We start from the raw sequence: 21,873 nt of genomic DNA, 5'->3' as shown, positions 1-21,873 counted from the left end.
GGAGCTGCCTGCCAAGAAGGCTGGGCATGGAAACCTTAAACCTTGCTGTAAGCCCTGGCCACATCAATGGTGCAAAAGTAGCCCCTATCAGGACCTGTCAAGAGGAAACCTGAGCTGCAAGAGTAACCAGAGACTCAGGCAGCTGACCTGCTTACAATCCTTTAGTTGAGAGTTTAAACCAACTGTAACTGGGCAGTACTTGACAACCAACTTCCCAAATGAGACCAAGACTTAGGAGAGCTGACACACAGCACCCTTAGGTCAGGGGCTGCGGACGGAGTATGCCGCCACTGCACTGGGTCAGAGAGTGTCTTCCTCTGGGCACCCTCGGGAGTGTAGGTCCCACCCTTCCAGACCAGGGCTCCTATGCTCTTCCTGGAGACTCCAATGACACCTGGCCTTGTCCCAAGGAATACTTGTTCTAAAGATTTTGATGGGTGGTCCAGGTACAAGCTAGGTGAACTAAAAGCTTTATCAATGGTTGGTGATGCCACCTTATCTTGATGTGCGGGCGTCTGCAGTTGGGGAAAAGAAAGAGCAGAGGCCAAATTTACCAATGTGTTGGTCAAGGAGAGGCCAGGATAGGACAAAGGAGGAGAAGGGAACCCTGACAGATAAACCCTGTTTGATTTGTAAGAATAACGAGATTCAAGTAATTAATGTTCACCAAACTCCTACTACGTGCCGGGTATCACGCTGGAATAAAAAGCAAAGAACAGGTGAACAGTCCTGAAAAAACTCATAAAGGTCATACTTTATAACCAATGTACATTTTCTTTTTCATTTAGAATTTATGAATTTTGTCTCAATACGGCTTTTGAAGAGCAAGAAAGAATGGAAGAGAGAGAAGGAATAATTGAGAGAAAGTGGAAGACACAAGGCAAGCCAGGACATGGGAAAGGAGGGAGAGTGAGTTGTGAGTATAAAATGTGATAATCCTTGCAAAGTACTGAGTCAATCTCTGGCCTATAGTAAGTGCTCAAAAAATATGAATAAAATATTCATTGTTACAGAGAGTCTATAATTGTGTCATACCAACCTACAATGCACACTTGCCATACAGCAGGCAATATTTTAAAGGCTTATCACATATTAATTCATTTAATACTCACAATCGTATGAGATACTAGGATTCCCATTTTACAAATGAGAAAACAGGGATACAAAGAGATTCTGTAAACTATCAACTACCCAGTCACACAACTACCAAGTGAGAGATCTGAGATCCAAGCCCAGGTAGTCTGACTTCGGAGCTCAGCTTCTCACTGGTTTCACTGGTGGTTATTAAAGTGTGGTCCCTGGAACAGGGAACTTCTCAGATTTGCAAATTCTTTGTCCCACCCCAGTCCTACCAAATCAGAGAGAAGCGCCCAGCAACTGTTTCTAAAAGCCCTTGAGGTGATTCTGAGGAATACCAGAATTTGAGCACCACTGCGTTAATTACATGACAGTGCTTCTCCACATGGTGCCTACACGTTAAGGCAGATAAGAAAACACTGCCTCCTCCCCAGATCCGGCCTCATCTGACAATGTGCAAAGGTCAAAATATTTGGGTTGTCCATTTCTCTCAGTTTAGGGCCTGGCCTACAGTTGGAGCTTGGGAGAGTAACTTCAATTGTCTTCATTTTCAGAGAAATCAATTTGGCTTTTCTGACTTTACTCTTTGACGTAGAAAGACTAGGAGAGAATAACGGACCTTGAATATTCTTAGAACGGTTTAACTCCTTCATAACATCTGAACATCGGTTAGCAGATTTAATAGGCTGCAGTGTCCCCAAATATCCACCATTAGATTAAAAATGAAACTTAAAAGAAAGTTTTGCTTCCAGTGTGTTAATGTAGCTTCCAACAAAGCCTAGCAGGTGAATGTATCTCTACATTTTACTGGAGTTAATTCAATTACTCAAAGTGATTACATAGTTTGTGGATTTTCTGAGCCTCCTGCTTCTCCTCCCTGGAGCTGCTCACCTTTTGGCCATTTCACTGTTCATTAGCACCTGTACTGAGGGTACTCAGGGGAGAATAAAAGGTGAGGAAACTCAAACCAGTCGCCTTTTCTCCTTGTTAGCAGTTCTGATAAAGACTTGGTGGGAGAAGAATTATTATTGGCTAAAACGAGACACTGGGATTATCTATGGCTTCAATTTTCCATGGTCTCCCAGCCTCTAATTATCCGATACAGTCAAGTCAGCCTAACTTCATAGTGACAGCCCACTGTACAAGTGAACAGGGGCATAATATTCAAATTCTAGATTTTCCACAGAGGTAACCTATGATACATTCTTCCTTAAATTACAGCTCTCAAAAATGCCAAGGTGATGGACAACTTTGATCACAGGTGAAAAGGCTGCAAAAGTGATCCCACAGCATTTTAAGAGCTGACTTTTCCCACCATTCAAACTTTCTATGACCTAACAGAATATGTACATCTTAATATTTTACTCTCATAAGAAAAATAAGGAAACTGATGTTCATTAGGCATCTATTATATGCTAGGGTGCCAGACCCTCTGCTGGATATCTTATAAATATTATCTTGCTTAATTCTAGAACAATTTAGGAAATATTTTTTCTTTTCCAACTTTTATTTTAGACAGAGGGTTTACGTGTGCAGGTTTGTTTCATGGGTATCTTGCATCTGGGTAGTGAGCACAGTACCCAAGAGGTAGTTTCTGACTCATTACCTCCCTCCCCCTCCTCCCTCTAGTAGTCCACAGTGTCTGTTGTTCCCATGTTTATGTTCATGAGTGCTCGATGTATAGCTCCCACTTATAAGTGAGAACATGCAGTATTTGGTTCTCTATTACTGCATTCATTCACTTAGGATTATGGTCTCCAGCTCTTCCAACATGGTTATCCATGTTGCTGTAAAGGACATGATTTCATTCCTTTTTATGGCTGCATAGTATTCCATGGTGTATATGTACCACATTAAAAAAAAAACCAAATCCACTGTTGATGGGCACCTAGGTTGATTCCATGTCTTTGATACTGTGAATAGCATGGCAGTAAACATACAAGTGTATATGTCTTTTTGGTATAATGATCTATTTTCCTTTGGATATATACCCAGTAATGAGATTTCTGGGCTGAATGGTAGCTCTGTTTTAAGTTGAGAAATCTCCAAACTGCTTTCTACAATGACCAAACTAAGTTACATTTCCCCCACTGGTGTATAAGTATTCCCTTTTCTCCAAACCTCACCAGCATCTGTTATTTTTTGACTTTTGGTAATAGCCGTTCTGACTGGTGAGACAGTATCTCGTTGAGGCTTTGATTTGCATTTCTCTGATGATTAGTGAAGATAAGCATTTTTTCACGTTTGTGGGCTGCTTGCATGTCTTCTTTTAAGAGGTGTCTGTTCATGCCCTTTGCCCATTTTTTAATGGAGTGATTGTTTTTTGCCTGTTGATTTAAGTTCCTTATAGATTTGGATATTAGACCTTTGTTGGATGCATAGTTTGCAAATATTTCCTCCCATTCTGTAGGTTGCTGTTTACTTTGTTAATTCTTTTGCTGTGCAGAAGCTCTTTAGTTTAATTAGTTCCCACTTGTCAATTTTTGTTTTTGTTGCAATTGCTTTTGGGGACTTAGCCAAAAATTCTTTGCCAAGGCTAGTGTCAAGAGGGGTATTTCCAATGTTTTCTCCTAGGATTTTTATGGTTTGAGGTCTTAGATTTCGACTTAACCCATCTTGAGTTCATTTTTGTATATGGTGAAAGGTAAGGGTTGTTTCATTCTTCTGCATATGGCTAGCCAGCTATCCCAGCACCATTTATGAATAGGGAGTCCTTTACACCATTGCTTGTTTTTATTGGCTTTGAGCAAGAAATTTTTATCCTGATTTTACAGACAGGGAAACTGAGGCTCAGGGAACTTAAATCTGAGTTCATTAGTGTCAAAACTAAGAGCTGAACACACAGTTGCCTTTGCCTCTCCCAAAAACCAATGCTGTTTAACTATACAACTCAGCCTCAATGGTTTCTCACTTCCATCCGGAACTGTCTTTGACAGCGCTCTCTAGGCTTATTACGGAGATGACTGTGCTGATGGCTCTTTGTGACTCTTAAAGATTAAGGCTGTGCCTGAACATGCTAACGCCATCCTCAGAAGCCCCTTCTCAAATCTTCAGATATCAACTCTTTCCCCTTCTATAATCACTGATACCAGTAACCCGCAGCTTCTCGTCCTTTGCCAAATCCGTATGAACTGCCACCAGTCCTGTTTATAGCTTCTGATTCGTGGGAGACCAGGCATTTCCTGCATGGTGGGAGCCTGAGGCCACGGTGGGAGAGGGGGCGGTAAGAGATGCCTTTCCTTCCCGGATGACTCAGAGCCAACGACTGTGCCGGAGCCCAGACAGCAGAAGCCTGAGCCCTTGGCGTCACCACAGGACCGCTTCCTATCTCAGTGAGGGAAGTGGCTGAAAGAGCCAGTGTGAGGGAAGGGGAAGGAAGGAGGCAGAGGCTCTGTTAACAGTCCTCATCCCTGCCTTCCATTCCCGCTTCTCTCTTGTCCCTTGACCCAGACCCACCCCCCTGCTGGATTTTAATGCATGGACTTGCCTTTCTCAGACTCAAGCCTGACTCTGCCCTAGCAACCCCAAAGACGCCACAGCCCACCAAGTTTCTCCCTGTGAGAGACATCGAGGCCTCTTGGTGTTGGCCAGAGATAAATACATCTTTATTCAGAGCCCTGTAAAATTACAAACTAGTTTGCTTTATTACTTGTCAGCTGGTCCTTCCTTGCCATCCCTGGTGAGTGGAAGACAGGCTAGCGTGACTGCATCTCAGTGCAGGAAAATGCTAGAGGAGCTTGTCCTTCAGGGAAGAAAATCTCCTGATGTCTATACAGAGCACTTACTGTCTCTATCGCATGACAGACCTAAAAGATCAGGATCTTTCGTGGCTCTGCGTTTGTCGGTATTTTTAATATGCATGACATTGCCCAAAGAGACTGTGAGATAACGTGGGGCAAGGACCACATTTCCTTCACCAAAGAGTATCGATATGATGCTAGATTTCCAGGCACTGCCTCCTGACTTGAGATGCAGGCCTCCTGCGTGGAGCAAATGGATTCCAGACTCCAGTATACAGCTCCCCGTGGTGCAGGCTTCAGTTTCCCTCTCCCCAGTGGCCTCACTAACAGGGTGGCAGCTTAGCCAGCCCCTGGGCAGCTTCAACAGCTTTGATTACATCTGGTCTGCTTCCAGTCGTGGAGATGCCAGAGAAATCACACTGATTACCCTGACAGACTGGATGAAACACGAAACACATACCTTCTGCAGAGCCTCAACAACTTCAGAAGAGCGAGAACCCAGACACTGGGCAATGCCTGTCTGAATGACTCTTTCGGAATCACAGATCAGGGATCTGCCATCAGCTCCCACAGTGATTGGTGTGCAAGTCTGGCAGCCCTCAACTGATTCCTGCTTATTCTAAAATACAGTATGGAGCACTGGGCTGGCTTTGTGAGCGTGCGACCTGTAACCTGTGCAGTCATACAGAGGTCGTGTGCTTGTCTGAGAATTTTTTTAAGACACGGTCTTCCTCTGTTGCCCAGGCTGCCTCCCAGGCTTGAGCAAGCCTCCCACCTCAGCCTCCCAAGTAGCCGGGACTACAGGTGCACACCACCATGCCCAGCTAATTTTTTTTTTTTTTTTTTAAGTAGAGATGGCGTTTCATCATGTTGCCCAGGCTGGTCTCAAACCCCTGAGCTCAAGCAATCTGCCTGCCTCGGCCTCCCAAAGTGCTGGGATTCAGGAGTGTGCCACCACACCTAGCCAACCTGGATTTGTTTTAATGCTCTGTGGCTATCTTGAAATTCTTCATAATTTTTGAACAAGGAGCCCTACATCTACATTCTGCACCAAGTCCCACCAGTTACATAGCCAGTCCTGCCGAACACTAACTCCATTCAGTCACTTCAAGACATCTTGTAAGTCTGGGAAACTGTGCCAAAAGAAATGGGGCGTGGTCAGGCAAGGGGCGAGGTTTCGGGCTGAGGTGTAGGGGCTGCTCAGCACAGGGGAGCTCAGGATTCCCGGAATAGGGCAAGACACCAGCTTGGATCAAGGAACCAGGAAGGGCCTCTCAATGCACATAAAAAATATTGCCCACTTTGGACCACTAGTTTTTGGAAGTTTTGAAAACTTCCCAAATCTATTTCAAGTTTTTATTATGGGCCTTATTTCTCTCTCTCTCTCTGATTTATACAAAATCTGACTTTCCCCCATGTTTCATAGAAGGTTGTTTTAAAAGGTGGCATTCTATTTGTTTGTTCTTTTCAGCCAAGAAATTTGCATGAGGTAAGGGGTTGTTGAGATTGAGAACTCCACTTCCAGGCTGTTAATTCTCTGTTGAAAGTCCAGGCCCACTCAGCTAGAGAACGTATTGCTGCAGCGAGTAGCTGGAGGTCAGATACCACTGATCAGGCCGAGCGGGAGGGAATATCAGGGGACACTCACAGTGTAGAGTCTCTCTGGGTACAAAGTTCTCGATGATCATCAACAATAAACTACAGGAAAAATGTCCCACGGTGTATTTTCTAAGAAATGGCCTTGGGAAAGCATTCTCAAGTGTTTTCAAAATGAGTCAGATGTCAAAGACATTGCTTTTTTGAGTGCTTCAGTAACTGTCTTGTGATCACTTGCTGGCACATGAGGTCGAGCCTTTTATTAATGTTCTCAGACATGACAGCTAGAGATGGACAGATGTTCCTTAAGCACACGCATGTACACGTGCCCCATAGCATTACCGTATTACACTATGGGGAAAAGCAGTTGCCAAAAAGATATTTATTTATTTAGGATAAATGAATATTCCACAGCACCCCTGCTTGTTACTACAGTCTGTCTGAATCCCTGTGCACAGCCTATCCTCCAGAACCATGAAATCAGCAGGAAACAGATATGTTTTATGGGCTATGTGTCACTTAGCGCCGCCTGTGCATCCTAATAGGTGATGAAATAAAGGAGCTGTAGCAATTGCCATTGAAGCTGAAAATGTGGCACCCTTGGCTCCAGGTTTGTCTACTCTCAGGAAGGCAGAGTCGGTTGCCTGCTCTTTGCAAAAGGAAGAAAATGGAACTGAGCAGACGCTGCTGTATTTGGAGTGGCAGAACAACATTAACATATACGATGCAGGAAGGAATACAACGTGGGCAAAATAAAGCTTTCCCTGAGGCTCAGGGGAAGCATCTATCTGTGTCCACCGAACGCCCAAAGCACCTCAGCATCACCTGCTGAAATACGTGCTTGGATGAGAGCTTGCCATTTACCATGCTGTGCTTTGACCCTTGGAATCAAAATCTACCTAATGATTTTAGATCTAAGAGATAAAGAGTCTTTGCCTGCTTAGAAGACTGGGAGAAATGGCTGAGCAGTTTATAGACCGTGTACAACTGTCTGAAGGCCACAAAGGTGCTCTTGGCACTGGGCAGCATGAACATAGAGTTGAACCACACAGATCTGGGATGCAATAAGCTCAACCTACCACAGCAGTTCAGATGACTATTTCACTTACCATGTGAAAGAAAAATCATATAATTTTAGAGCTGGAAAGGAAAAGAGTGATGCTCTTGTTTGAGTCCCTTATTTCAGAGATAGAGAAATGCAGATGTCTAAGGCAGTCCAGCTGCAGCTCTGAATAACGAGTCTTCAAAAGCATCCTTGGAGCATTACTAGCAAAGAAGGCAGAAGAAAGGAACTAGTCCTGCTCTGCCCACATCCACCAACTTCAGCCAAAAGTGAACCAACTTCCACCAAATACTAACATGAATGCCAGCGCAGAAACTGAAGCAGGATGATGGACCCCACTGGTTCAGGTCAAGTCACTTGGGTGGCATAAATCACTCCCAATTCACCAGATCACAGACCTGATCTTCACATATTTGGTTCTGAACAGTTCTTTTTTTTGAGACGGAGTCTTGCTCTGTCGCCCAGGCTGGAGTGCAGTGGCACGATCTCAGCTTGCTGCAACCTCCGTCTCCCGGGTTCATGCCATTCTCCTGCCTCAGCCTCCCAAATAGCTGGGACTACAGGTGCCTGTCACCACATCCAGCTAATTTTTTGTATTTTTAGTAGAGACGTGGTTTCACCGTGTTAGCCAGGATGGTCTCAATCTCCTGCCCTCGTGATCCGCCCGCCTCGGCCTCCCAAAGTGCTGGGATTACAGGCGTGAGCCACCGCGCCCGGCCCTGAATGGTCTTAAACACAAGGGTAATAAGCAAGATGTGGCTTTCTTCAACTTTTCGGTATCAGATCCAGAGCATTCAGCAAATTCCCTTTTACCCAGATTGCAGGCTTAACACCATCAGGTCAAAGACACTATTCTTCTCTTGGCTCTCCTATTTATGTGAAAAAAAGAATTGCTAAATACTATTATAAGAAACCTACAGAAACCTGATGGAAATTCTCTGATTTGAGTCAGTTTTCCTTTATCCCCTCAATTTAGCTATTTTAAGGAACTCAAAGCCCTTACTTCCAAAGGTCACATTGTGAAGTTGTGACCAAAGTAATAGAGAGAAATCGGCTGTCCTAAATCCTCAATTCATGATTATCAATGAAAACAAAACTGCGTCCAGAAACAAGGAAAACCATGCATGACCTCTATAAGTTCGACTCTTCATCAGGAGCATCAAAGAGCACTCATTAGGAAAGCAGAGGAGTACATGGCACAGCGTGGCTGGGACACACCTGGGTTTGGATCCCAGCTCTACCACTTATTAGTTGCACAACCGTGGGTGAGTTACCTCCTTGAGTTTTGGTTTTTCTCATCCCTAAAATAAACATAGCATCCCGATTTCATAGGATGGTTGTGAGGATTGAAGGTGATAATGAGTATTTAAACCACCTGGCACTCAGTATTTATTTACTAATGGTGACCTCAAGCTCCATTCCTGGTTCTGATAATCATTTCGTATCTTGGCCTCCTTCTCTTCATCTTCAAAATAAAGTAGTCAAAATAAATAATCAGTAGGATCCATCTCCACTCAAGGCTCTAAGAAAAGAAGAATGCTCAACTCTCTACTAATCCAGTCTATCTAAAGGCCAGTGAAAGAGAAATAACCTGTATTTCCATAATATCGTATTCAGTGTATATGCTCATAAAACTATCGAATTTGATGTCACCCCAAGAATTCCTGCTCATTTGGGTTAAATAAAAAAGACATGGTCGGCTGGGTGTGGTGGCTCACACCTGTAATCCCAGCACTTTGGGAGGCTGAGGCGGGCCGATCACGAAGTCAGGAGATTGAGACCATCCTGGCTAACACGGTGACACCCCGTCTCTACTAAAAATACAAAAAATTAGCCGGGCGTGGTGGCGGGCGCCTGTAGTCCCAGCTACTTGGGAGGCTGAGGCAGGAGAATGGCGTGAACCTGGGAGGCGGAGCTTTCAGTGAGCCGAGATCATGCCACTGTACTCCAGCCTAGGCGACAAAGCAAGACTCTGTCTCAAAAAAAAAAAAAAAAGACATGGTCTTCGACATTTGAAAAATCTCAAAACTATCTCCACATTTTACATCCTACCGCCCCTGCCACGGCTTTGTCATGTAACGTGAGTATTATCTTTAATCATCTCCAAACTGGGTGTGATGGGTCCATGGTCTTCCTTCTCCAATCCACCTTCCATGACTGTCAGTCATCTCTTCAAAACACAGAACTGACCATACTCCAACCCTTTAGCTGCCTTCTAGCCATCTTTGTGATCGTCAAAGCTCACAAGCATGCCTCCCTACCTTGTGTTCCAGCCACTCACATACTCAACTCACATGCCCCTGCCCTCCTCACCAGTAGTCTACTCCGACCCCTCAATCTGAAATAGTCACTTACTCTAGACCTTCCACACCACCTGTCCACGTGTCTGTAAGTGTCTTACATCACTGACCTTTTTTTTTTTTTTTTTTTTCGCCTCAAGGTATGATTACTTACCTAAAAGTCTGTCTCTATAGCTGGACTATAAGCCTATAATTTGTGCCTTTTCCATCACTGGTTCTCAGCCTCTTGATCCTGCCTGTGTTAAGCCATGCATGTAGTAGGTAGTTCATAAAGTCATACTGAATTATTTACTTAATTGGTTTCAGCAGGCCCCTAATCAAATACATGCTAGAAGAGAAGAAGCCAGGCTGCGCAGTTAGGCAATTCATTATCACAGTATCTTTGATTAGTCAGCTATCACTTTGGAAAGTACAGAGAACTGGAGGCAAGCCCATGAGATGTTGGACATGAGGCTGGTTGAGTTTTGATTGGGAGCAAAGAGCAAGAGACAGCAGTTATACCTGTGCCCAGGAAATGTGGGGAGGCCAAATCTGTTTTCTTTCTGTCTTCCCTTGCCTCTCTTTTTTTATCCTCTTTCCATCATTACCTCCTTCTTCCTCTCATCTCCAATGTTAATTCACTTGATAAATATTTAGTGAGTGCTTATCACGTGCTAAGTACTGTTCTGACACTAGGGATACAGCAGCAAGCAAAATGACGCCCCTGTATTCTAGTGCAGTGCTTCTCAAGCTCTAATGTCATATTCATCATCTGTGGGTCTTGCCAAAGAGAAGAATTGGACTCAGCTTTCAAATAAAGGTGATGCTGATGCCACCAGTCCACATCCTCTCGGAAGTAAGGTTCTAGACTAGAACACTGGTTCTCAACCTTGGTTGCACATAGGAATCTCCTGGGAGTTTTATAAAATACCAATGCCAAGTCTCTTCTCTCACATTACTGAATTTAATTGTTCTAGAACACAGGAGAGGATTTTTTTAAACTCCCAGGGTGATTCTAATGAACATCCAAGGTTGAGAACCACTGTATTAGTGGGAGGATGTAGACAGAAATAAATAAAAATTCCAGATAAAGACTACGAAGAAAAATAAAGTAAGGCAAGTGCAACAGAACGTGAGAGCATATATTATATTATTTTATTTATTTTCTATAAGGTGATCGGGGAAAGCCCCTCTGAGTGGAAGACATTTGAACAGATACCTCAAAGAAGTTTAGGAAAAAGCCATGACATTTGAACAGATACCTCAAAGAAGTTTAGGAAAAAGCCATGACATTTGAACAGATACCTCAAAGAAGTTTAGGAAAAAGCCATGCAGTCATCTGAGCTCCATGTAGAGGAAACAGCAGATGCAAAGGCTCTGAGGGAGAAGTGTGCTTGACATGTTTGAGAAATAGCAAGAGACTAACTAATAACAAAAGAGGAATAGCAAAAGAACATTCGCTATGAGACTTCATGGAAACAATGGTTTACAATCACAGTAAAACAAGTAATCTAATCTTAACGGAAAGTCTACACATACAAAGGCTGAAGGAGAGTTCAATTTGAGTAACGATTTAAATCTAAAAGGGTAATTACCAAACATCTGAAAGCAAAGGCAATGCACACGTATGTGTTAGGGCAGAAGAACTGTATCAGATAAATATAATTATCCTCATTTTAGAGGATAAATATCATTATCCTCATACAGAAAGTGATCAGAGGCTCACTGAGGCATGTTGCCCATGATCACATAAGAGCTAGACCAACTCCATCCTGACTCCATCAGGATCTGTTCTCTTTCCAGTTTGAACTCATCACCCACCTGGTCGTTCCCCCTTCTTCTTACTTCACGTGTGGCTCCCATCTCAGGAAGCAGGTGGGAGGTGAAGGGCAGGTGTCAGAGGTAGGAGGAAAAGGGTAACAGTGAGGGGAGAGAAGGGAAGTAAAGGAGGCAGAGAGAGAAAGGCTCAAGCGTGAAGAACAGTGGCCTCCTCCGTGCATGCCTGCACCTCCTGACTATTCACACCTGATGCTCACAAACTCCTGAGAGAGGGGGAATGGTTGATTTCAGGTGTCAACTTGACTAGGACGTGACACCGATATTTGCCTGAACACCGTGAAGATGCTGTTTAGATGAGATGGACATTTAAGTCAGTAGACTCTGAGTGAAGCAGATTGCCCTCCACAACATGGGTGGGCCTCAACCAATCAGTTGAAGGCCTTAAGAGAAAAATAATGGGGTCCCCCATGGAAGAGGAAGTTCAGCCTCCTGACTGCAATATCAACTCTTCCCAGGGTCTCCGGCCTGCCATCCCTACATATACACCTATCTATCTATTGATATCAACAGCAATGTGGATCTCCTATTGGTTCTGTTCCTCTGGAGAACCCATTACCATGCCCATCTTCAACGAGATGATGGGTCTCCGAGAGGTTTTCCAAGGTCACATGTCTAAGAAGGGACTGGACTGAGACTGGCACCCAGGTCCTTTCTTCTACACAGGACCTCTGTTAGAACTGCCGTTTCATCTTAAGTCTCAGACCAGATTAAAATACTAAAAATCTGACCACACACAAAATGTTTGTAATTGCAATTTTATCCCTTAAAACGGATTAGATGGATGAAATAGGGACTACAGCAAAGGCAAATGAAAGGAATGTACTTCACTTTGTCTACACTGGATGAGATGATTATCTTTTTGATCTCCGAGATTGCTAAAAAGTAAGACGGGGGGTGAAGGGAGCGTGTTTACCGGGGTTCAAACGTCCACCTGAGGATTAAACAAAACGCTTTGTTTTCATGAGGCTTCCCTGTTAGGCTAGAAAATAATGATGGGAAACTAACACAATCGCAGATGCCAGGCTAGAATTTTAGGACTAAAAAACACAGAAAAAAGGCTGGAGTTTGCTGGAGCCTTGACAAAACAGGAGACAGAAAGTGGAAAAAAATAGAGAAAAGTGATTCAGTGATGCAATTCCACCCACGGGGGGAAGGTTGGGAAATACCATACAATTCTTCCTCCAAAATGTTGATCAAAATACTTTCTGGTTCAAAAATAATGATGTTGAAGAAAGCAAGGAAATGACGTACAAATCATGACTTCAGACGAATATTCCTCTATACCTTATTCATTTTACAGTCATTAAGAGTATGTCCCTAACAGGACCCAGGGGCCACTGTTCCCTTGTTTAGCTGACATCTGAAAATGCTTTAAGGATAAATGTTTGGAAAACAGAAGAGCAGCCTAGATCTCCCACAAAAAACAATGGCACACAATGTTCTCTTTCCTTCAAAAAAGGAATTTCAGGATTAGAAACAGTTATCTCTATATACTGGTGTCTATGTGAGACTGCAGGAGAGAAGGAACCACGATGTACGAAGAAAAAAGAAGGAATATGTTCCAAAAAGAAAGTTTCCACACTTAAATGGGTAACTTCTGTTCCCTCCACAAATGAAATGCAGAAAACTAACCTCACAGGCAAAGAAACTCGTAGAACTCTTGCTATGTGACGGTCTTCTCAATGTATTGTCATTACTAAACAACTGAGTGAGACTCCATCTCAACAGGCAGGGAAGGAGTTAAAAACACTGAAGAAACAAAAATAATGGGCTGAGTTTGTGCTGAAAACCTGGAGAAATATGGCTGGGAAAAGAAAACGAGAAAGGAGAGGCAAAACTTAATGCCAGACTCAATTCTCTGGGGACACCCAGAGCTCCCAAAGAATGGGCAAAGACCTTCCATGCTATTTGCCCAACTCAATCGATTAGTGGTGGTCAGACTAAGGAGTGCTGTGATTATTTAACATTTGCTATGGTCCTGTGAGGGAGAGGAAGTGCCAAATATTTACCAAGTCTAGCTGAGGCCTATGACCCTCCAAGCTAAAGCTTCCTCACCTGATGCCTAGTCTCTGCTTAGATACAGATGCCTAGTCTCCTCTTAGTCTTAGTGGGCTATCCTGCAGCCTCCAGATCTGCTTAAAAACAAAGTAGGGGGCAGCTTTCTTGACGTGACCAGAGAGGAGACTCATGACCCTACACATCCACTAACCATCATGTCCTAGAGGCACCCTACAGGATTTCTTCTTGGGGCTCAGGAACTGTGGCCACCAGAAGGCTTCTGTCAAAGAACCAGAGCTTTCTAGGAAGAGCAATACTTTCCTATCAACAACCCTCATTAGCCTGCATGGGTTCTAAAAATGCCCTAGCTATCAACTAGCAGAGCACAGGGCCCCAAGGCAACAGGCACACTGTAATACTAGCATTGTAATACTAACAGTAGCTTATATGTGTAGAACACTTTCCAGTTCATAATATGTTTCAGAAGCATCAGAAGCAAGGGCTCTGAAGTCGGACTACCAGGACTCAAATCCCATTTCTATGACTTTCTTGCCATTTTCTCACTGCAAAATGAACATAATGATAGTAGTTACCACCTGGGATTATTGTGAAAATACCATGGAATAAACAGGCAAAGCACTTAAATCAGTATCTGGTACATGGTGACACATAATAAATATAGACTGACATCTCCCCTCATCTCTGGGGCACATGAGGAGACAGGAGGTCAGAGAAACTAAACGCCTTTCCTTGTAACAGGCAGAACCAGGGCTCCACACAGAAGGTATGGGAAAGCACAGACATGAGTGTGCATGTGTGCTGGGGAGGGAGTAAGGGTCTCTGAATGACCAGAGAAAGCCATGGAGCTTTGGGAGGGGACAGAACACTAAAAAGGAGAAAAGAGTACTCCAAAAAAAGCTGGCCTTTCTTTTACAGAAAATCAAGGTTTCTCTTCCATGGTGTAGGCCAGAATCATCCAAATGCCTTTCTGGTATGCAACTAATATACTGCTGATCTCCTGATGTGAGAATACTCTGCAAATTAATTCTGCAGTGCTATCTATGTGGCATGCAGAGAGGTGTGATATGCTGTATTAGTCAGGGTTCTCCAGAGAAACTGAACCAATTGGGTGGTGTGCGTATATATAAACACATACACACAAAAATATTTATTTTAAGGAACTGGCTTATTGCTTATGGAGGCAGACAAGCCCAAAATCTGCAAGATGTGCCAGCAGGCTGGAGACCCAAGGAAGAGCTGGTGGTGCAGCCTAAGTCTGAAGGCCGTCTGCTGTGGCATTCCCTCTTTGGTTCCATTCAGGCTTTCAACAGACTGGGTAAGGCCTACCCATATTATGGAGGGCCATGTGCTTTACTCAAAGTCTACCAATTTAAATGTTAGTCTCATCCATAAACACCTTCACAGAAACATCCAGAAGAATGTCTGATCACACATAGGGGCACTGTGGCCCATCTAAGTTGACACACAAAATTAACCATCACTTGTGCCCTAGGTGTTCGGCATTCAGAGATCCTGTATCACAATTAAGAGATTTCCAAAGAAAACATGAGATCTAGCCAGGTGCGGTGGTGCACGCCTATATTCTCAGCTATTGGGAGGTTAAGGTGGGAGGATCATTTGAGTTCAGGAGTTCCAAACCAGCCTGGACAACATAGCGAGACTTCATCTCGAAAAGAAACAAAACGAAACGAAATGAAACGAAAAGAAAAGAAAAGGAAAGAGAAGAGAGGAGAGGAGAAAAGAAAAGATCAAAGGCTTTCAAAACAGAGAAAAAAGGAAAGGAATAAAATCTGTAAAATTTAAGACAGTGGCTAACTGGGTTGGAAGGCAGAGGCAGAATGAGGAAGAAGGTAGAGGAATATAGGTAGGATATCAATACAAGTCATGTTAGTTCTTATGTTGGGCGGTGAGTTCATAGGTGTTCACTGTATCATCATGCTTTGTAACCCACATAGCTTCTTGTATATGTATCAAATATTACGTATAGAATACAATGCAGGGGAAGGAATCAAGCTTTCCAGGCACGCGTGTCCATCACCTCAATGCAGCCTCCCCTGACCACTCCCAAACAGACATTTCTCTTTCTCTGATCAACTGTCTAATCCATTCATGAGCTGATATTGCTAGGTAACTTTTCATGTGCTTAGGTCTTGCCTTTTCAAATGGATTTTAAGTCCCTTAAAATTCTGGCACAGTTTCTTACATATCTTTCTACTCTCCCACAGGGTCTGAGTGAGTGTCTAAGAAACTCAGTAAATTCTCATTGATGGCTGAAAAGCAAGATGAGTTGGGGTAGGAATAACAAAAACAAACCAGCAGAAAAGCAGGGTTGGTTGAGTGGCACTGGGTGTCAGCTTTTTGGAAGTCATTAATGGCTCCAAAAGCTGGCTTGAGAGATCAGAAGCCAGGCAGGGTACATCTACGATTCCTGAATGTGCCCAGAATGAAGCAATGCCCATTCCCCAAGATACTGTCGTACAAGTGGTACCTGTGATAACACAGCGAGGCTTGCAGAAGGGAATGTATGCAAGACGGGGGGAGTCTGGGCCGTCTGTGATGTCCAGACTGCAAGAAGCCAGTGGAAAAGTCCCTCCCAGGGGGATGACACCTCAGCTCCAAGTTTCCTTAAGAAAACGCAGTTACAGCACCATGATGCTTCTTACTAAGTCCCCACATTTCCAGTCTTTCAGCAGCTTTCCCACTCAGTTTGTTCAATAGCTTGGAAGACAACAGGAATCCCTTGCAGAGCACAAGTGAGGGCTGCTTTATCTGTTTTCAAATTCCAAGTCTGCATTTTTGTTCTTTTTTTTTTTTCACTGCGACTCCCCAACCCTAAACTTGAGATGCTCCCATCTGTCCCATGAACCCCAGCTTTGTCTGGCTTATTCCAATTTAGGTGAAAGAGATCAAGGCTGGATGTGGTAGTGACAGCTCTCTCCTTTTGGAAACAAAGGTTACCCTGAAGGAAATGTACAGCGTTCGATGTATGCTCACCACAGAGAGAAGCATAAACAGAATACTCAAAATTATAACGGAATAACTTAAAACCGAGCTGAGAAAATCACAAATACAACTGCTAAGGGAAGAAAGGATAGACTTCGAATGGCTTATAAATTGATCCTGCTAAAATGTCACTTTACTGCCATAAGATAGGAGAGAAAGGTGAGATTAAAATGATCATAACCACGTTCTAGTTCAGTCTCTCGGTTAACAGGTAAATATGGCCCTGTGAGATGACATGCCAGGTCACTGGACAGAGAAGAACGAGAGCTAGGGATCACCACTCCATGGCCAATGCCTGTCCGCCATGACATTCTCTAGGACAGATCACCTTGGCCACTTGCCACGTCTGACTCGGAGCCTGTGTACCTGGCACTGAATCAAAGAAAGGTCCCGATTAGAATCCATACATCTATATGCAGGAGGTTAGAGGGTAAAAATTGAGGAGAAAATCAGTCTTGCCTTCACACTAAGAAGGAAAATCATCAGAGGCTAAAGCTATCTGAGAACACCCATGGTTCCGAAATTTCTCACGTTTAGAAGAAAACGCTCCATGATGACAGAATTCTCAACACCAGCCTGCTATTTGGAACTGAAGGGAACAAGTGAGAGCATGAAAGGGATCGATGGAAACGCAGCGCACAAAGAGGATTTTCAAAAAATCTACGTCCAGTTCAGGTAGAGAAGGGCTGCGATTCCCACAGGCGTGCTCCCGTTCTAAGCCAGGAGACCACCTCCAGCAGGTGAGCCTGCCTGCCACAGCGAGCCTGCCCATGGGAAAAGAGCCCACTGCTCAGGATTCTTTATTATTTTTAAGACTTCCCATTTGAGAAGCAGGGAATGTGAATTTTTCCCTCTCCAACACGTTTTTTTCACGTCTAGCCTCCTTTACACAGCTGCTCTTCTTCAAGACTCTGCAATTGAGCGCTCTTGTTTACTTTCTTCTGAGTTCCCTGAGGTTTGATTGTTGGGGCCTGTGCAAGTCAGTGATTAGCATTCTGACTTCAATTCCGTCTTCAGAGTCAGCCAAAGGAGTCCAAGAAGTTGGCCACAACCACCCCCTGGGAACAATAGACCCTTTCTACAAAATACAGGTTTGTCTTCCTTTTCAAACACACAGGAGTTGGCCCTCTGGCAGAGGTCTACCTGACAGTACAAACTGTTCGCTGGGAAGTAAAGGGCTTCCCAAGCGAGCAGCATCAACCTGCAGGTCATATGTGCATCAGAGTAAAGACTTCACCTCGATTCCATGTACAGAACTCAAAAGATAAACTGTATGCCCCATCTGAAAGAAAACGGACATAGCCGGGAATGCAATGGTCCTAGAAATACCTGGCTCATAACAGTCGGGCCCTGCAAGGGCAGCTGGGCCGTATGATGCAAGCCAGTGCTCTCCCACCCTCTCTACTTGTCTCTTATCTGTCCTGCTCACAAAACAGTGCAGGTGACCCTTCTGTCTCCTAGCACCTAAAGCTGAAGTCATTAGGAAACTCAGTAACCTGCCAGGTAAGGAGGGCTGCCCATCACGGAAGCTCAGAGCACACTGATTCACTATTTAACCTATGAAAAACAAACCATTTTAGCTCCAAAAACAAACAATTTTAGCTCCAAAAGCTAAAATTCACATTATGCTCTCTACTCTTTTTTATTTTTATACAGGACTGTTTTATAAGAAACAATCTCGCAATGTGATAGTGTTGGGCTCTCCCGGCGAAGAGACACGGAGTCTAGTCCCTGCTCTGCCCTTTACTCAACTGGGCAACTTAACCTCTGCGCATCTATTTCTCCATGTGTACAAGGACAGTTAAGACTGCCATCCTGCTTTTCTCACACGGTTATTATCAGGATAAAATGAGATAGCAAAAGCCAATATTTTTAAAGCTGCACTGCAAACGAAAGGCATTGTTATTTTCATTCCTTTAACCAACTGGGAAGCCAGGCCTGAGGACATCAAGAACTCAGATGCAAGGCTGATGCACCTCGACAGAAGAACACTGGCTTCCTATCATCCCCATCCTAAAGAAGTCCTGGCAGGGGACCCCTGAGCCACTAAGCCCAAGGTCCTCCAAAGATTTGAAAACCATCAAAGTTCAGGGGCGACCCCCCAAAATGGAGCTCCTGCCGCTACAATAAGTCTCTCAAAAGGATTCTGGAAAAACCTAGATTCAAGGCTCCTGCTTTCATTTCTCTGTGTTTCCACAGATATTACAAGCACTTAAACACAGGCAGCTGACCTGACTCCTGGCCTGCTTTCTCATGGTGGAGAGAGTACAGTGGTGGCCAGAGGGTTTGGGTGGGCAGACATGGGCTTAAGAGTTGTCTCAACTGCCCTCTCATCTTTCCCTTGGAATATTCTTTTCATTATGAGGGCACCCTGTGGTTCAAGTCAAATGCCTGGGGGGGAAAAAAAAGGCTGTTTTTGTTTTGTTTTCTTCTAGTAGTTTGTGTTACCCTTTTGTTAACGTTAATGTATTAAGTGTCTAAGGTCTGGGATATTATATCCTTAAGTCAGACTACAGCAGGTTAGACCAGACTAAATCAAGTTATTATTATTTTTTTGGCTACTCAGGCCAAGAAGAGTCAAACAGTCCAAAGCAGTTTGCTGCAAAATTGCTCCATTATCCCAATGTAGATAATCTAATCAAAAGCTGCTCGAAAATCATCTGAAGGCCAGGACAGAGAATATAAATAAAGGAGTCAGATGCCTGAAACACACACACCCCTCCGGAGATTATTTATAAACCAGGAAACCTTGATTTTTTGAGAGCCTTTGGCTATTATAGAAAAATTAACAAACCTGACTCAGTGGCAAATCATCCTGAATTGTTTCCCAGAGCTAGCATGTTTGGGCACCGGCCCACTTCATCTCCCGTTTTTCAGATGATGTTATGTGTCTCCCGTTCTTAGCACACTATTACGTAATGCAACAACAGCAACAGAACGAAAAGGCCTCGTTAACTTGAGTCTTTGCGTTGTACATTAGGTCTCTAGACATGCTTATCCTCTGCACCTGCCATTTTGTGTCCTTTGACCCACATCTCCCCATTTCTGCCTGCATTAGCCACTGTTTCATTCTCTGTCTCTGTGTATTTGAGCTTTTAAAATAAGTATTTCAGATATAAGTGAGATCATACAATATGTTTCTTTATCTGGCTTATGTCACTTATAATGTCCTCTAGGTCTATCCATGTTGTGGCAAATGGCAAGATCTCCTTTTTTTAAGGCTTAATAAAACAATATTCTATAGGAATTTTTGTTAAATATGTAGATTTTAGTTGTTCTTGTCACACACACACAGGTAAACTCCTCTGACAATGGTTGCCTACCTCAATATAGCAACCCATTCTATTAGCTATATGTATACCATAATATGTTGTAAATCTCAAATATAAACAATAAAATTTATTTTTTAAAAGAAAGGGCTTGAAGGCTGGCATGGTGGCTCACACCTGTAATCCCAGCATGCTGAGAGGCCAAGATGAGTGGAACACTTGAGGTTGGGAGTTCGAGACTAGCCTGGCCAACATGGTGAAACCCCATCTCTACTAAAAATACAAAAATTAGCCAGTTGTGGTGGCATGCACCTGTAATCCCAGCTGCTCAGGAATCCCAGCACTCTGAGAGGCCAAGATGGGTGGAACACTTGAGGTTGGGAGTTTGAGACTAGCCTGGCCAACATGGTGAAACCCCATCTCTACTAAAAATACAAAAATTAGCCTGTTGTGGTGGCATGCACCTGTAATCCCAGCTGCTCAGGAGGCTGAGGCAGGAGAATCGCTTAAACCTGGGAGGCAGAGGTTGCAGTGAGCCGAGATCATGCCACTGCACTCCAGCCTGGGCAACAGAGTGAGACTCTGCCAAGAAAAGAAAAAAAGGCCTTGTAAAGTCACTCCTCTTCCCCTTTTTCCGCTATCCCCTCCACTTCCTTCTTCTCCTTCTCTCTGGTATTTGTAGCACTCTTCTCCCCATGGTCCACCTTCACTCACTGATTCATGCAGCCAGCATTTCTTGAGTACCTACCATGTGTCAACACTGGGCTTGATGGCAGAAACACGGTAAAGAACTAAAAAGACACAGTCTGTTTGCATGGTGCTTACATTGCAACGGTGAGACAGACGAAATAATGAGTAAACAGACAAAATACATGCAAGTCGTAATAATTTCAATGAAAGACATAAGTCTAAAATAAAACTAGATGGATGACCTGAAAATTCATCGTCTCCACTACATAACTTGTCTTTCCTCCTTTCTTCCTTTTTCTTCTATTTTCAAAATATTAGAAATATATATTTATTCTAGGTGTTGACTCTTACACTCAAAGGGCGGTCAAGTACTGATATCTTTCTAAAGTTGGTCAGTCAATTACTTATCTCTTTCTAAAGTTGCCCTCAAATCTTGAAATTGAAAGGAATTACGTAATTAAGATCATTTGGTTCAAACTCCCATCCAGGAAGCTCCCTGACTCAGTCCCCTCCATCCCCAAGAAGGAAAATCCACATCTCCTAATGGGTAGTTAGTTATCAGGGACTCTGGTGGGCTCTATTGATCATTCAGAATAGCCTCCACAACTTAACATGCATTTGCTTTCACTTAGTGCTCTTGGGAAATAAAAAACAACTGAGTAGTTAACTGCACAATGGAAACGTGGCCACTAGGTGAAAGCCCCATAAGGGCAGAGTATGTGTTATAAACTTCTGGGTATCACGTCATTGGCTTGCTCGTAAATATCTTTCTGATTTTTTAAATACTGAAGATGATAGAGTCAGTCCATTTTAGTCCCCAAATTTCTCTAACCTTTCCTTTGAAAACCCATGTTCCATATCTTAAAATTATTTTTATCACACTTCTCTTGATCTTCTATATTTATACACATTGTCTTAAAGGAGTGACTAAAACAAAAAAATAAGGACTGACTAATGCAAAGGTTAACAAAGATGATTTTCTTTGAAACTCATTATTTTTAGTATATTTTAGCACTTTTTCCTCAGTCTGCTTTCAGTCGAATAATGACTCGTGAGTATTTTCTTTCAGTACTTGCAGCACGTAGTACTTTCACTTACCATATTTCTATGTTTGGGACCCCCCTATAAATGTCACTTCTTTGTTTTCTTCCAGAGGAGGTCTCACTTTGTCACCCAGGCTGGGGTGCAGTGGCACGATCTTGACTCACTGCCGCCTCAGCCTCTCGGGACTCAGGTCATCCTCCCACCTCAGCCTCTCAGGCAGCCAGGACTACAGGCATGTGCCACCACTCCCAGCT

General features: G+C 43.5%; 1 protein-coding gene and 1 long non-coding RNA gene across 4 annotated transcripts in view; both read right to left on the bottom strand.

Annotated features, from left to right (window-relative positions):
- ETV6 (ETS variant transcription factor 6) overlaps positions 1-21,873 on the bottom strand; it is a 245,414-nt gene that overhangs the window by 169,300 nt on the left and 54,241 nt on the right. The gene's annotated exons all lie outside the window — the stretch shown is intronic.
- LOC135966172 (uncharacterized) overlaps positions 1-21,873 on the bottom strand; it is an 84,038-nt gene that overhangs the window by 8,470 nt on the left and 53,695 nt on the right. The window contains exon 2 of the long non-coding RNA XR_010579295.2: positions 1-21,873. This exon is cut by the window's left edge and continues 8,470 nt beyond it; it is cut by the window's right edge and continues 43,896 nt beyond it. This is a non-coding gene — a long non-coding RNA (uncharacterized lncRNA).

This window comes from Macaca fascicularis, chromosome 11 (assembly GCF_037993035.2).
Source record: "Macaca fascicularis isolate 582-1 chromosome 11, T2T-MFA8v1.1".
Lineage (NCBI taxonomy): Eukaryota > Metazoa > Chordata > Mammalia > Primates > Cercopithecidae > Macaca > Macaca fascicularis.
This window is presented reverse-complemented; position numbering and strand designations above follow the sequence as displayed.